This window comes from Danio rerio, chromosome 4, assembly GCF_049306965.1.
Source record: "Danio rerio strain Tuebingen ecotype United States chromosome 4, GRCz12tu, whole genome shotgun sequence".
Lineage (NCBI taxonomy): Eukaryota > Metazoa > Chordata > Actinopteri > Cypriniformes > Danionidae > Danio > Danio rerio.
The window spans coordinates 4,667,637-4,686,252 of NC_133179.1; the positions used below are offsets into that span (position 1 = coordinate 4,667,637).

Below are 18,616 nucleotides of genomic sequence, written 5' to 3' on the forward strand. Positions count from 1 at the left end.
TTATTCTCCAGAACACAAAATAATATATTTTAAAGAAACCTGAACGCCATTAACTTCAATAGTATAGAAAAGACAAATGCTATGGAAGTCAATGGTTACAGGTTTCCAACATTCTTCAAAACGTCTTCTTTTAATGTTTAACAGAAAAAAAGAAATGTGTTTTTATTCTCATTCATTCACTTTCCTTTCTGCTTAGTCCCTTTATTAATCTGGGGTCGCCACAGTGGAATGAACCGCCAACTTATCCAGCATATGTTTTACGCAGCGGATGGCCTTCCAGCTGCAACCCATCACTGAGAAACACAGTGTTTTTAATCTCCAGAACACAAAAGCATATATTTTGAAGAAACCTGAAATCTATTAACTTTAATAGTATAAGAAAAACAAAATACTATTGAAGTCAATGGTTACAGGTGTTCAACATTCTTCAAAACGTCTACTTTTGTGTTCAACAGACAAAAAAAAAAGAAATTAGTTTCTTTGTTCTCCTAAACACAAACGGATATATTTTGAAGAAACCTGAAAGCCATTAACTTCAGTAGTAGAAAAACGAATACTATTGAAGTCAATGGTTACAGGTTTCCAACATTTTTCAAAACTTCTTCTTTTGTGTTCAACAGACAAAAAAAAAAAAAAAAAAGAAACTCTGACTTGAAACAAGGAGTAAATGATGACATAATTTTCAGCTTTGGGTGAACTGTCTCTTTAATCAGTATTTTGGGGATGCACTGTGATTCCTAAATACAATTTAATATGTAATCAAATGATTCTTATTCTGAAAGTAATTCATATTAAAAATAAATATCTATATAAAATATTGTCGCACCATACGATAGACCTGTTCAGAAAAGGAGGCATAATGTTGTGGCACACTTTTGTTCAGATCGAAATGACCGCTGACCTAATGTGTAGCCTATTTTTTGGGCCATTGCGTCCACAGATTTCAATCCGACACTTACATTATGCAGCTTTTTGTCATTCTTATGTTTAGCTCCTCTGTCCCAGATATCATGGCCCACGGACAGTCCTGACCTAGATGTTGTGCAAAACCTTAAATAGAGACTATACCCCCTAATGACTTCATACAAAACAGTTTAGGAGAAGATGTCGTGTATCATTAATAGAGCAATGCAGTTTTTGATAACCAGATGTTGACAATTTAAAGGGGTAGTTCACCTAAAAAATGAAAAATTGCTGTTGATTTACTCATCAAACATGTAGCTGACTTTTTTTTTTTTTTTTTTTTTTTTGAACATTTAAGAAGATTTTTAGCTGAAATTGTGGTCTTTTATAACTGTGGTGATTTATAAAACACTTGAGATTGGGCCCCCTATAGTACTCTGACATTACTTGGCATTTTGTATGTTCTTTTAAGCATTAATAATAATAATTTTAAAAACCCTGTCATTTCTGGTCAAAAAACAAACAAACAAACAAACAAACAAACAAACAAACAAACAAACAAACAAACAAACAAACAAACAAAAAAAAAACTTGCTGGTTGAATAAAGGTAACCTAAACCTAAAATTTGCCAGGGGTGTGAATAATTTCAGGCTTGACTGAATATCCAGCACATATTTGCTGTCAAATATTTGTTTTAGATCCTGGGAGATGCTCATTTTCTGACTGCTTTTCTGGAGTCTATGTTGGAAAAAGCAAAAACCATGGGATTTCGTGACTGAGCGCTGACAGACCTCCTCGTGTTTCTCACAGCTCATTTAGATCACCACAAGGCCCCGCAGAATAAACCAATAAATACTGTAGAGGCAGCAAGTCTAGGAAAAAACCCTCCAGATCACTCATTTGAGGCTGCCACATGGTGTGTGTGTGTGTGTGTGTGTATGTGTGTGTGTGTGTGTGTGTGTGTGTGTGTGTGTGTGTGTGTGTGTGTGTGTGTGTGTGTGTGTTGTTTAAGGAGACTGCGAACAGAGCACATGACGAGAGGCGTTCAGTTCAGGGAGTTATAATGAGAATGTGTCTGATTATTTTTCCTAACGCACAGGCTGAGTGTGTTTATTACATGCTAAAGTGTGACATTTTTCTATTAGAGATTGAAAAAGACGGGTCAAATTGAACAAATGGGAATTATGGGACAGGTTTGAAACACATTCTCGCCAGCAGAGCGCGCTAGACTCCATACAGTCAAACCCAAATGTTTTTAAACACCTACTACAACATTTCTCATTACATGTGCTATGGTTTAGAAAACGCCAATAACATGATAAGAACTCACAGTCAAATAGCAATCTGATATATGATAATATATATGCCAATTACCTAAAGTTGAAATCATAATTATTAATAAAATTCTTTGATTTTATTGATTTATTTTTAAATATTTTCCAAATGATGCTTAACAGAGCAAGGAATTTTTCACAGTATGTCTGATAATATTTTTTCTTCTGGAGAAAGTCTTATTTGTTTTATTTCGGCTAGAGTAAAAGCAGGTAAATAAAATTTTAAACACCATTTTAAGGTAAAAAATATTAGCCCCTTTAAGCTATTTTTATTTTGCGATAGTCTACCGAACAAACCATCATTATACAATAATTTGCCTAATTACCCTAACCTGCCTAGTTAACCTAATTAACCTAGTTAAGCCTTTAAATGTCCCTTTAAGCTGTATAAAAGTGTCTTGACAAATATCTAGTCAAATATTATTTACTGTCATCATGGCAAAGAAAAAATAAATCAGTTATTAGAAATGAGTTATTAAAATTATTATGTTTAGAAATGTGTTAAAATCGTTTCTCTGTTAAACAGAAATTGGGGAAAAAATAAACAAGGGTGCTAATAATTCTGACTTCAACTGTATATGACATGCAAGTTCATGTTTGGATTTGGATATATGTCATATGCGTTACACATATTTCAAAGTAATACAAAAATAGCCATTTACACACACACACACATATATATATATATATATATATATATATATATATATATATATATATATATATATATATATATATATATATATATATATATATATATACACACACACACACACACACACACACACACACACACACACACACACACACACACACACACACACACACACACACACACACACACACACACACACACACAGTTGAAGTCAGAATTATTAGCTTTTTGTTTTCTTTTTTGAGAATTTCCTACATGGTGTTTAACAGAGCAAGGAAATTTTCACAGTATGTCTGATAATATTTTTTCTTCTGGAGAAAGTCTTGTTTGTTTTATTTCGGCTAGAATGAAAGCAGTTATTAATTTTTTAAAACCCATTTTTGGGACAAAATTATTAGCCCTTTTAAGCAAATTTTTTACAATAACTTGCCTAATTACTCTAACCTGCCTAGTTAACCTAATTAACCTAGTTAAGCTTTTAAATGTCACTTTAAGCTGTATAGAAGTGTCTTGAAAAATATCTAGTAAAATATTATTTACTGTCATCATGACAAAGATAAAATAAATCAGTTATTAGAGATGAGTTATTAAAACTATTATGCTTAGAAATATGCTGAAAAAATCTTCCCTCCATTAAACAGAAATTGGGGGAAAAAAACAAACAGGGGGCTAATAATTCAGGGGGGCTAATAATTCTCACTTCAACTGTATATAGTTGAAGTGAGAATTATTAGCCCCCCTGAATTATTAGCCCCCTGTTTTTTTCCCCTAATTTCTGTTTAGCGGAGAGAAGATTTTTTCAACGCATTTTTAATCATTATAGTTTTAATAACTCATTTCTAATAGCTGATTTATTATATATTGACAGTAAATAATATTTGACTAGATATTTTAGGCTCTTTAAAACCCTTTACCACATAACAATGCCATCTTGGGAGATATCTTTAGGACACATTAGTGACGTTTGTTAATAAAATGCAGCACACCCTTTGCGTGGCTAATTTTAGAACAAAATGTCTTCATCGCCTCCAGAAGCAAAGTAAGGGAACATTCCTCATTATCTTTGAGGAGGAGAGTTGGAAGCGTGCATCTGGCTCAGGAGGGGAAGATAAAATGCTTGACCTTTAACTGTTAGTTGTTATTTGTGAGTTTTTCACTGCTGATTTAATAAATTATGAATTCAGTTCTGTTCACTTTTGGCCTGAAATACTAAATCTACTATATACAGTGTGCAAAGCATCCTTCAGTACACTGATTTCAGATTTTTATGTCAACAAAAGTGTCTCTTATACTGAAATTCCTTAATATAATAATAAATTAACCAAAATGGATTATATGAACATTGAAATATACATTTATTTGTGCGTTCCGGATTTAATTTTTATTAAATTCTGTGCTCAATAAGATTTACTAATATTATATTATACTATTATAGACTAATAGCATTTACATGACACTGCTTTTTATATAAAAACTGAAATGTTTAATAGATTTTGACTAATTATTTACACTTTAAAAATGTCAATAAGTCAAGACAACAAATATTATTATGTTGCTTTAACTTTTTCTATTACATTATAATTTTATGAATATTTAAGTTAATCTATAAAAAGTTTAACTTATTATTTTTAGTAAGTTTGACTGACTAGAAAAGTTCATTTGATTCAACTAAAAAAATTAAGGAAGCAAGAATTTTATAACAGCATACACAACAAGAACATCTAAGGCATAGGTCTTAAACTGGATACCTGGAGAGCCGCAGCTCTGCATAGTTTTATTCCGACCCAGCTCATCCAAACAATCAAGGTGTTCAAGACAACTACAGATTATTAAGCTGGCTTGAGTTGGAGGTGGTTGGAGCTAAACAATGCAGAGCTGTGGCCCTCCAGGAATTAAGTTAGAGAGCATAGATCTAAGGCAGGGGTGTCAAACTCAATTCCTGGAGGGTCGAAGCCCTGCACAGTTTAGCTCCAACCCTGCTCCAACACAAGCCTGTAGGTTTCAAACAAGCCTGAAGGACTCAATTAGTTTGATTAGGGTTGGAACTAAACTGTGCAGAGCTGCGGCCCTTTTGGAACTGAGTTTGACACCTGTGATCTAAGGAGTCTGAAAATATCTGGGTCATACTTTATTTTCGGTCCGATTGTTGATTTTAAGTTATATTGCATCTACATGCCAACTAATTCTCATTAGATTATAAGTAGACTGTTAGGTTGGGGTTAGTGTAAGTTAACATATACTTGCAAAGTTTCTTATTGTCAGTTAAATGTCTGTTGAAGGAGCCGTATCAACAGATGTTAAGCAGACAGTCTACTAATACTCAAATGGACCATCAAAATAAAGTGTTCTGAAAAATAACCAAGAAGCACTTACATTTATTGTAATTATTATGCATGTTTTGTAAACAACAAAAAAAAATAATAAAGTATTTTTATAGTCTTCTAATAAGCATAAATATGATTAGTAAAAAAAATGTGACATCAAGCTAATATCTACACATATCAGTATCGGCCGATAAATGCTTGTTTTTCATATTCTTATCGGTTTGATTTAAAAAAAAAAAAATTTGGTAGAATTTCTGGATTATTTCCACCGATTAAAATTGCTTCAGATGTGTGCTGCTGGAAAATTATGGTTTTGTATATACACTCCCTGACAAAAGTCTTGTCATTGATTCCAGTTGTAGGAGCAAGAAATCATAACTTGACTTCTAGTTGATCATTTAGAAAAGTGGCAGAAGGTAAATTTTTCAGATGAATCATCTCTTGAACTGCATCCCAATCATCACAAATACTGCAAAAGACCTACTGGAACCCGCATGAACCTAAGATTCTCACAGAAATCAGTCAAGTTTTGTGAAGGAAACATCATGGTTTGGGGTTACATTCAGTATGGGGGCGTGCAAGAAATCTGCAGAGTGGATGGCAAGATCAACAGCCTGAGGTATCAGGACATTTGTGCTGCCCATTACATTACAAACCACAGGAGAGAGTGAATTTTTCAGCAGGATAGCGCTCCTCATACTTCAGCCTCCACATCAAAGCTTCTGAAAGCAAAGAAGGTGCTCAAGGATTGGCCAGCCCAGTCACCAGACATGAACATTATTGAGCATGTCTGGGGTAATATGAAGGACAAGGCACTGAAGATGAATCCAAAGAACTTTGATGAACTCTGGGAGTCCTGCAGGAACGCTTTCTTTGCCTTTCCAGATGACTTTATTATGAAGTGATTTGAGATGTATGGATGCAGTCCTCCAAGCACATGGAGGTCAGACACAATATTCATTCTGTTTCCACTGCAGCATGACTTTATATTCTATACTAGACATTATTTCTGTTAAATGTAACAACATTTTGTCTAAGCAAAGTCAGATCTTACTGTTCTAATTAAATCATAAAAATGAAGGCATGATCATATTTTATTTTGGTAAAATAAGCGTAATCTAGAGGCCTTTGCCTTTCATATGAGCCACTTCAGATACCAAATGATTAACTAGAAGTCAAGTTATTATTTGCTGTTCCTAAAACTTGGATAGTTCACAAGACTTTTGTCAGGTAGTTTATATATTGGTTATCAGCTTCCAAATCTAAAGAATTATTGTTTATTTGTATAAATCAGTTATTTTATATCAGTGCCTCCCCACTTAAAATGCAATAATCATGTTAAGCAACAACCATTGTTTTCAGAAAATATATCTACATTTAATTGTGTTTGTATTCTGTTCTTAAAAGTCATTAATTACACTAAAAGCATTTGAAAACTAAGAAATAAGATGCACTTAATGTCTATTATGCAACTCTTACGCAAGGCGAGTTCCAGAAGGCATGCAGACACACCTGTCTGTGCATTGTGGTTTACCTCGTCTTAAATGTCATGTAATTAAAAACCTTTATGCTATTTGAAAGCATATTTACTCAAGAACCAAAACTACTGTGTGTAATATAATAACCTTTGTTTTCTTCAGATATTACGTCTCGGATTGTTTGTTTTAGTACCCAATTGGTAAATTCAGCCATTTAAGTGAGTACAAATCTCCCTGATTATGCAAAAAAACATCTGACAATAAAGAAGAAAAGGTTATGCAATTCTAATGAAAGAAGGGTTTCATTTGTTTGTCTGATTTTATTAGCATCTGATCACGATGCTATCAAAGTCTGAGCAGGAAGTCTGGGACATTTAATACACAGTCTGGCGTAATTGAATTGTCCATCCAGGTCTTTAAATGTCATCGGTCTTCTGTTTAATCTATGGCCTGGTGTGTTCCCGCACAAGCCGTTTATTAGGAAGATCACAAGAGCATGTAGGTTTCTTTAGCGTGTAATCCTGGTCTGGTGGTCTCAGATCTGCGCGCGGAGCTGGAAGGAGATGAGAGTGTGTTTTAAAGGGATTTCAAATCTGTCAGATGGGGCTCACGTCAGATTATTCTCGTCTTTACTTTATCTTCGAGTCAAGCCGCTCTTAATGGACCTCTGCCTTTTTCTCACTCTTAAAGATCCTAGAAGTGGCTGTCAGTCCACCACACTGTAAAAAATATCAATAAATCAGCAATTTTTCATATTTTTTTATTATTATTTTTAATTCTCCCCATTTATTTATGCTTTTAAATTGCATTACGTGACCTTGATCTTTCTGTCAGTACCTTATAACCTTGATAAGTTCAAAAAAAGTTACTTTTAATAACATTTTCAATAGTTTAAAGTGATATATTGTCTGGGTTGGTGTTGCATATTATGCTAAAAAACTTTGTAACAAGTCGACACTACATATTCTATTTATTTACAGACTTCTCTTTATTATTATTATTACAAAATTTTTTTTATTTTTTTATTTTATTGCAAAATAAAATAAATAAATAAATGCTCCGTTAAAAAATAATAACAACAAGGAGCAAAAAAATACACTAAAGGAAAATAACATAATAATAATAATAATAATAATAATAAATATTTTGAAATTAAAGGACAAAAAACTTCAGTTGTTTTATTTTGGTTTCTGAAGTATTTGAAGCCACTCTCCCTCCCTCAGAATGAAAACACCTTAAAAGAGGGCCTGCATTTTTTTTTTCCATTTACACAAATGAATATGATATTTACCCAAAAATGAATCAAAGATCACAACATCAGAGAGAAAAAATAGAATTTTTTACTTTAATTTTAAAATATTTTTTATATTTATTTACTGCAAATAATATGCTGTACTAAATAGAAACAAGTATAGTATATAGTATACTATATATATATATATATATATATATATATATATATATATATATATATATATATATATATATATATATATATATATATATATATATATATAGTTGAAGTCAGAATTATTAGCCCCCCTTTGAATTCTTTTTTTTTTTTCTTTCTTTTTTTAAATATTTCCCAAATCATATTTAACAGAGCTAGGAAATTTTCACAGCATGTCTGATAATCTAATTTGTCTTATTTCGGCTAGAATAAAACCAGTTATTAATTTTAAGGACAACATTTTAAGGACAATATTATTAGCCCCTTTAAGCAAATTTTTTTTAGATAGTCTACAGAACAAACCATCAATATGCAATAACTTACCTAATTACTCAAACCTGCCAAGTTAACTCAATTAACCTAGTTAAGCCTTTAAATGTCACTTTAAGCTGTATAGAAGTGTCTTAAAAATATCTAGTCCAATATTATTTACTGTCATCTTGGCAAAGATAAAATAAATAAGTTAATAGAAATGATTTATTAAAACTATTATGATTAGAAATGTTATGAAGAAATCTGCTCTCCATTAAACAGAAATTGGGGAAAAAAAATAAACCGGGCTAATAATTCAGGGGGTCTAATAATTCTGACTTCAACTATATATATATATATATATATATATATATATATATATATATATATATATATATATATATATATATATATATATATATATATATATATATATATATACCTCTCCCTCAGTCATCTTTCAATCAAACAATTTTCTAGTGTCAGCCCAATGATTGTTTGGAGACATCACCAACCAGAGCAAGAGGTGGCAGTAACGCACTAAAAAGTTTGTTGTCGACCACCATAAAACAGGAAGAAGAAGAAATTGTCATTCTTGCCATCATATGAATTTACTTTCATCAGCTAGACACCGGCCACACAGCTCAGTGGACGTCAGTGCGTCACTTATTGATCCGCGATCGGTAAATGTAGCTTGTGTCAACGCTACTGCGCAGCTTGCCTTAAATAATAGCTTCACTACAAAAAAGCTATTTGATTTATTAAGTTGAAACATTACCTCCAAGCTACTGAGAAATGTAGTTAAGCTGGAAACGTCACTACTTGTAGCAACGCTACTGTCCAACACTGTATCTCTTATACATTATATGATTTCAGACTACTTAAATGTTAATAAAAGGCACTTTGTTAAACTGTAGAGTTGAATTTTCCATGTCAAAAGTTGACAGAGCTGAAATCAACATCCCATAATGCAATTCACAACCATAAATAAATAGAAAACACAAAAATACGGATGTTTTCTCACAGTGCATTCTGACATGTTCACCGTTGAGCCACAAATGCGATGGCTTCACTAATGCTTCTGCATCGTGTGGCAGCTTACGTGTTATGGGTTTGCTAGCGTGGGCGCTGGCATGCTTCCGGTTTTGTTTGCACTCGTCTCGGGCTTACAGTATTGTGGATAGTGGAGGATTGAGAGAACGGGCCGGTATGGTGACGTCAACGTGAACACGGCATCGCTGCAGAGCGACATATGGTCGTGGAGGAAATCCCCGCTCTGGTGATCCTGTCACTAATTTCCCAAAGGGATTAGCGTGGGCCTGCTGGGATGCTGGTGGGCTGTCCGAATGTGCTTGTGAGGGAGTATTTGCTGACCAGGCGCTAACAAAACCTGAGCCCATTGACATTTCCATGTCAGCGGGGGTGATGTCAGGTTGACATGAAGTCTCATCGGTGAAGATTTTGCTATAGGAGTGATTTATTTTCTCTGTGATGAAGTATAGGAACTGCTCTGGGTTCCTTCAAGAGCTTTTCAGTGAACAGTTTCTTAAAGGGGATCAATTATGCCTCTTTTTACAGGATTTAAAATAAGACTATGATATGCCTAGAGTGTATATGTCAAGTTTCAGCTCAAAATATCACACAGATAATGTTTTATAACGCTTTAAAACTGACCCTTTTAGGCTTTGATCCTAATTGTGCTGTTTTGATGACTGTCGCTTTAAATTCAAATTAGATTGTGCTCTTTTTAAAAGAAGGCGGAGCTACAAATGCCTATGTGTCAGCATAGTGGCAGATTCAAGCACAAGACTGAAGTTATCGGTGTGAAAAACTGAATAGGCAGTCTATAGAGACTCCAGTGTTCATTTGTGCATCCTAAAACTCCTTATCCTCAGTATGTACTGCACAAAAACTTTAAAACTAAGGTTCTTTAGGTGATAAAAAATTTCTTCACACAAATAAATCAATGATTGTTTTAATAAATGAACACGGAAAGGTTCTTTGGAGAACCAAAAATTGTTGATTTAATAATTTTTCTAAGGGCGACGCAGTGGCGCAGTGGGTAACACGTTCGCCTCACAGCAAGAAGGTCGCTGGGTAGATCCTCGGCTCAGTTGGCATTTCTGTGTGGAGTTTGCATGTTCTCCCTGCCTTCGTGTGGGTTTCCTCCGGGTACTCCGGTTTCCCCCACAGTCCAAAGACATGTGGTACAGGTGAATTGGGTTGGCTAAATTGTCCGTAGATTAGTGTGTGTGTATGTGTGGATGTTTCCCAGAGATGGGTTGTGGCTGGAAGGGCATCCGCTGTGTAAAAACTTGCTGGATAAGTTGGCGGTTCATTCCGCTGTGGCAACCCCAGATTAATAAAGGGACTAAGCCGACAAGAAAATGAATGAATTAATAATTTTTCTAGATTTATAAAAATTAAGATTCTTTATTGGCACCGATAGCTTCATTAAGAACCGTTAAAATCCACAAGAACCAGAAGCTGTGACCGTTTCTTTTTTTATTTTCTGTATTGTGATGCAGTTCATAGAGAAACGGAACATTAAATGAGAAAATAGTGGGTGTGGTTTGTTTATTATACTGCGAGCTGATTGGATGTAGTAAAGTAGGCGTGTCATTCAAAAAGATCAGGAAAAGGGTTTGGGGAGAGTCATAACAAACTAACAGACTCCTCCTCCTCACCATTTCTGTTTGTTTTTAACACAGGGAGGGGCGTAATCAAGTATATTAGCCACGCCCAATCTCTCAGACAGACTTGATCTGAAAATTTAACTGAAAACAAACAGGAAGTGCATTTTTTAGATTTCAATTAAAGATTACAAGGGCAAACTTTTTGTTCCTGAAAGACATGATAAGATAAATTGCTAACCACAAAACTAGCGATGCGAGCTAACAAAACCATATGGTTAGTTTTGAATTTATTGACAGTACAAAAGGTTCTAAATTATAGGTTCTAAAAAGAGTTCACAGTGATGGCTTAGGACCATTTTTGGTTTCTTAGGGTGCTTTCACACTTGGTTCATTTGCCCAAGTTCGATTGTCTCCCCCTGCAACCTCCTCGGTTGGTTTGTGTTCATACTGTCTTTTTTCCTTCTGAACCCCCGGTACGCTTGCGTCATCGAGCCGTCGTTTTGTTTACAACCACTGCTAGTTGACGGTCACGAAAGCAAGCACCTAAATAGAAAGACACCTGCACATCACGGTCATTCTGCTTTAACTAAAGCTTTTGGTTTTGGTTTTTGGAGGAGACAAGCAGACATCACTGTGTTTGCCCTGGCTCTGTCCCACGGGTATCACCAAGATATGAAACATGACACAGACACACACAGACACACACACAGACACACACACACACACACACAAACAAACGAATGTTATGAAAACGATGGTTTGTTTTGCAGTTGGCGGCTCACTTTTGTTATTTGGTACGATGGCATTCACATCAGAAGTGAACCATACCAGAGTTCGCATGAACCTTACCCCAGACCACCTCTTTCAGGCAGACTCGGGTACGGTTAACGGGTGCGCAGAAGACACGTTCACTTTAGCTAAACGTACCCTTCTATGATGTCAAACAAACCCAGGTGCGGACCAAAAGTGCTAGTGTGAAAGCACCCATAAAGAGCCTTTCAATGATGTGTTTGGTATCATATTCATTTTTAAGAGTGTACTGTCATGTTACGATTCAAATCTGATCTTTCACAAAGACTTTAAAAGCATTGCAATTTGTATTGTAGGAATCATAGTAAGTTTTTCCCAAGAGTGAAATCATCTATTCTCAAAACTAACAATATGCGATCTGTTACTGGGGTGTTACCTTTTTAAAAGGTAAAAATTTTGACCTAAAAAGGTCCAAATAATACCTCAAGGGTCCATATTAGTGCCTAAAAAGCACAAAAGTGTTTCTCTTAAAATACTTAGGTACTAAGATGTACCCTTGAGGTATTAATATGCACCTTTTAAGTACAAATTTGTCCCTTTTGAAAAGGTGCCACCCCAGTGACAGATCGTGTACCTTTATTTCTGAGAGTGTACGTAAACTGTCAAAACAACAATATCTTTCCTTATTATATTGTCTTCGGCAAGAAACCAGAAGTTAAAAAGGATTGCAAAGCATCTCTGTTTAAGCTTAAGGAAGTGATCTTCTCCATGCAACAGCTGTCCTACACAGGGGCATCTGTGGAAACCCACATCTGTGCAGTTGCAGTTGAATTAATCTACATCCGCTCTATAACTGCTGACCTCAGACAACCATCACGCAAGCAGATGACTAAACATGAATCTCCCTTCACACGTTTTTGTTAGTGCACTGACCTGCTCCTAAAGTCTCCCTGCCTTTGAGTTTAACTCACAGGAACAATGACAAAAACAAAAACTTACATAACTGGAATTGGTGTTTTTTTTTTTTCATGGCTCCTTTCGGCATCGCTTCTCAGTGCGTCAAATCTGCAATTTAAAAATACAAAGTGTTAATTATTTAAAAAGCGTGCCACCTGTCGACTTCATCTCTCTTTTACAGTTTTCATAATGTGTCTGATTGCATGAATAATTAATTCCATTCCTCTGCATCCTTTTGTTTTGCTTTTTTGCTATCGGTAAGCTTGCACGGAATCTGCGGCTGTGGAAATACGTGGAAAGATTCACAGATTTCATCCGAATTCAAACGGCCCACATTCATTAAATACTACAAATCCTCCTGTACTGCTCTGCCTAAACATGCTTTTCCCATATATAAACGTACTGCACTGATTTGTACTGTGAAAAATACGGTTGAAGTGTTTTTCTTTTTCAAATATTTCCCAAATTAAGTTTAACAGAGAGAGGAATTTTTCAGAGTATTTCCTATAATGTTTTATCGGTTGGAAAAAGTCTTATTTGTTTTATTTTGGCTTAAATAAAAGCAGTTCTTAATTATTTTTAAGCCATTTTAAGGTCAATGTTATTAGCGCTCTTAAGCAATATTTGTTTTGGATTGTCTACAGAACAAACCACTGTTATGAATTGCCTAATTACCCTAGTTAAGTCATTTGCTAATGTCACTTTAAGCTCAATACTAGTATCTTCAAATATTGTCAAATATTATGTGCTGTCATCATGGCAAAGATAAAAGAAATCAGTTATTAGAAATGAGTTATTAAAACTAATATGTTTAGAAATGTGTTGGAAAAAAACAGACAGAAATTGGGGAATAAAATATACAGGGGGGCTAATAATTCTGACATCAACTGTACATCTAGAAAATGCAAAAACAGGGAAAAATGTTGTTTAAAATATCAGAAAGTTGAATACATTTAGCTTTTTTTTGCTTTGGAATTCTCATTTAACTCTTTGTAACTGTAAAATCCATTAATAGTAACTTCTGAGTTAAGCCTATAGCAGTATTTCCAGCGTATTTATTACATGCATATGGCACCTGGCAGCATATTTGTGGTATCTGACGCTTTGCTTTATCCTTGTGCCAAATGCAGTGACACTTCCTATGAACTTCACATGAAGTCCTGCAGCACAGTGTGACTCTCTGAATAAGAGAGAATCACGGTGATCTAATAAGCTGAAATAATGATTCATTGGATTTACTCATTTTGTTCGAGGTATGTAGTTGTAAACAATTTATATGGGCTGAATTTAAGGACACAAACATGTTCAACTTAATTTGTTGGTTTAAATCCATCACATGTAAATTGTTTGCAACCACTTGGCTGAAAAAAAAAGTAAATCCATTTAATCCAATTCAAATTTTGTAAATCTAATTATCATTTTAAACATTTAAATTGTGTCACATTCCTTCAAAACCACTAGGTTTTACCCATTTGTCCTAAAACAAGTTTTTAATACTTGAAAATAATCAACTTTACTCACATCACAGCCCCAAAAATACAAGTTAATTATAATTTTAAACATTTGAAATGTGTCACTGTCCTTCAAAACCACTAGATTTTACTCATTTGTTAGTAAAAAGCTTTTTTTAAAAAATCAACTTTACTCACACCACAGCCCCAAAAATATGAATGAATTATCATTTTAAACATTTAAAATGTCTCACTATCCTTTAAAACCACTATGTTGAACCCATTTGTCCCTATAAAATTTTTAATATTTAAATACAATCACCTTTACTCACATCACAGTGCCAAAATACAAATTAATTATCATTTTAAACATTTAAAACATGTCACTATCTTTCAGATTCATGAGGTTTTACCCATTTGTCCATAAAAAGTTTTTAATAATTGAAAATAATCAAATTTATTCACATCACAGTGCCAAAAATACTAATTAATTATCATTTTAAACATTTAAATTGTGTCACTATCCTTCAAAGCACCAGGTTTTACCCATTTGTCCATAAAAAGATGTTAAAAATGTAAAATAATCAACTTTACTCACAGCACATACCGAAAAATACACATTAGTTATAATTTTAAACATTTAAAATGCATCACTACCCTCCTAAACCACTAGATTTTACCAAATTTATCTTAAAAAAGTTTTTAATATTTGAAAATAATCATATTTATTCAAATCAAAGTGCCAAAAATACTAATTCATTATCATTTTAAACATTTAAATTGTGTCATGATCCTTTAAAACCACTATGTTGAACCCATTTGTCCCTAAAAAAGTTTTTAATAATTGAAAACGATCACTTTACTCACATCACAGTGCCAAAATACAAATTAATTATCATTTTAAACATTTAAAACGTGTCACTATCTTTCAAATTAATGAGGTTTTACCCATTTGCCCATAAAAAGTTTTTAATAATTTAAAATAATCAAATTTATTCACATCAAAGTGCCAAAAATACTAATTCATTATCATTTTAAACATTTAAAATGTCTCACTATCCTTTAAAACCACTCTGTTCTACCCATTTGCACCAATAAAGTTTTTAATAATTAAATACAATCACCTTTACTCACATCACAGTGCCAAAATACAAATTAATTATCATTTTAAACGAATAAAACCTGTCACTATCCTTCAAATTCATGAGGTTTTGCCCATTTGTCCATAAAAAGTTGCTAAAAATGTAAAATAATCAACTTTACTCACAGCACATCCCGAAAAATACATATTAATTATAATTTTAAACATTTAAAATGTGTCACTACCCTCCAAAACCACTAGATTTTACCAAATTTATCTTTAAAAAGTTTTTAATAATTGAAAATAATCAACTTTTCTCACATCACAGTGCCAAAAAATACTAATTAATTATCATTGTAAACTTTTAAAATGTCACTATCTTTCAAAACCACGATATTTTACCAAATTTGTCTTTCAAAAAGTTTTTAAAATTGAAAAAAAATCAAAATTACTCACATCACAGCTCCCAAAATACAAATTCATAATCATTTTAAACATTTCAAATGTGTCATGACCCTTTAAAACCACTATGTTGTACATATTTGTCCTTAAAACAGTTTTGAATCATTAAAAATAAATCAACTTTTCTATGATAACTTGTGTTTTGGATATTTTAATAAGAACAGGTCAGGTCATTTTTGTTCAGCGTAGCATCTTAAATGCATGAGCGCTGAAGCTCCTCTCATTATAGGGGTAGGGGTTTGTGTGCTGAGCCCGTAAGCGGCACAATTGCATGACCCACATTTGTTATTCTAAAGCTGTGGCATGTTAAACGCTGGGCCTGGTTACACTCCACAGGTCTTTGAGTGCATGGGTTTAGTCATGCACTGTGCTAGGTGGTGCTGTTTCCTCATAATGAGCCTAATTGCAGAAGGTGGATATATTTTCAGTGTGTAGTGTCAGCATTTGCCACCGAGGCTTTTTCAAAACCCTCTAAATCTCCATTCATCCACAAATACGAGATGGGATCTGTTCCAAACCCTAATGAGCTGCCTAACTAGACAGCAACACAGGCATGCTCATAATGCAAAGCCGTGCAGACAGCAAAATTGCATTTTGGCCAAATTATGATCATGCAGGACTCCGTATATCAGCACAGATAAGGCCAGAATGCATTACGCTGAAACTGGGGGAGAAAGTTTATTTATTATTGAAAATGCATTAATAATGCTTCTTGGAATTTTATTGCTAAAACCTGGAGGAGTTGGAAATGTTTTGATTGATGAATAAGAAGAGAGGTCGTAAACATATTGATGGAAACATTTTTACATCAAATATTGAGAAGCTTTTTTCAGTTTTGTTTGGTTATTGTTAATGTAAAGATACTGCCCAATGTCAACTATTAAACGACCTCAAAGCTTAGTTTTTTCTATAAAGATTTAGAGTTGAAGTTTTTACTTTTGAAACCTGACAGTTCTGTAACCTCAGGTTAATGAGCAGATGAACGCCACACATCAGTTGTTTCGTTTTAGCACAGCTCCAGATAGTGAACAGTAAGAACTGTTTGTGCACTTGCTTCTTCGGAAAGCTTGCTTGTCAAACACGATGGTAATGAGATTTTTGCAGGGATGTTATTTATGACTTGAAAGCTATAGAAGCCGCCTCTTAACATTCCTGTGGCCTGCTAATTCATTTCCCTCCGATTTCCGCAGAACTCAATGTGAATCCGCTTTTTCTCGTGCCTGTCATGTAACGTGTATTCCACCGAGGAACATATGTTTTGATCCACCGTCCAGAGCTTGACAATGAAGGAAGAGCAACCCTAATGGGAACGGACCACCCTCAGTCTTAAGTTTTCCGAAGGTTCTCGTGGTTATTTTCGGCTTGATGAGGTTTGATTTAAACGCATAAGAAACGTTTTAGGTCGTTTTGCTCTCTGGAATATTTTCCTGGTGTTGGCCGGATGTTTTGGAAATATTATGTGTCATTAAATGTACGGAATGTACAGAACTTACTGTAGAGGAAGGACGGGTGTTAATGGCTTTACTGTTGTCATGTTTGTACAACGTTTTGCCTGGTTAAATCATTTCCCTAATAGGTCACTACACAAGCAACTGAGGTAAAAATGAAAGAGGCATTGCTCCCAAGAAGACAGAATGCGTGCATGCAAACACTGCTTTTCTTAAAACTCCTTTTCAAGTGTTTCAATAAAATATCTGAACATTCTTGACATAAAATACAGACATAAGATATTGTATATGCGTCATATATGCATAACAATAAATTTAATGTGCATATAAACCATATTAAATGCTAGTAAAATGTCTTCTTGTGTGTTTTATATGACACTAGTCAAAATAAAATGTCCAAATATCTTCGTTTTGATGTAATAAAGAATTATGTTCTTATTAAAACATTAAAAACACAAGTGGACAGGTATTTAAAAAGTTATTTAAATATTATTTTTAAATATTAAAACCTTCAATTATTGCCTGGCAACATTCTTGATATCTATAACATTTTAATAACTCATAACGGATAAATGGTACAAATAGGAAATCCTATTGGTTTATTTTAAATTATTAAAAACAATTGTTAGAATTAAAAACATTTTATTATTAAAAACATTTTAAGGACAAAACTAGTGGTTTTAAAGGACGATAACACATTTTAAATATCTAAAATGATATATCATTTGTATTTTGGCGGCTGTGCTGTGAGTCTTTTAATATGCCCTTAAATGTCTGTTCTAAAGTTGCCTGGAAACATTTCCTGACATGTAAACAGTCCTTACATTGAATGACATTTTAATAATTAATTAATAATAACTCTAAGTACACATGAGTAAAACCTAGTGGTTTTAGAGGATAGTGACACATTTTAAATGTTTAAAATGATAATTAATTGGTATTTTGGGGCTGTGCTGCGAGTAAAGTTGATTATTTTCAATTATTAAAAACTTTTTAAGGACAAATGGATAGAAACCTAGTGGTTTTGAGGGATAGTGACGCTTTTTAAACGTTTAAAAGAATAATCCATGTGTATTTACTTGCTGTGCTGTGAGTAAAGTTGATTATTTTCAAACATTAAAAAACATTTTAGGAACAAATGGGTGAAACCTAGTGATTTTGTAGGATAGTAACACATTTTAAATGTTTAAACCGATAATTAATTTGTATTTTTCAGGGGGGGGTGATGGGAGTAAAGTTGATTAGTTTCAATTTGACATTTTTTTAAGGATGAACAAGCAAAATCTAGTGATTTTGAAGGATAGTGACACTTTAAATATTTAAAAATGAATGATAATTAATTTGTATTTTGGTGGCTGGTGCTGTGAGTCTTTTAATGTCTTTAAATGACTCCTGTTCTAAAGTTGGCAACACTTCCTCATATGTAAACAGTCC

At 33.6% G+C, this 18,616-nt stretch overlaps 1 protein-coding gene across 4 annotated transcripts in view; it reads left to right on the forward strand.

Annotated features, from left to right (window-relative positions):
- Positions 1 to 18,616, forward strand: part of ano2b (anoctamin 2b) — a 90,574-nt gene that overhangs the window by 41,533 nt on the left and 30,425 nt on the right.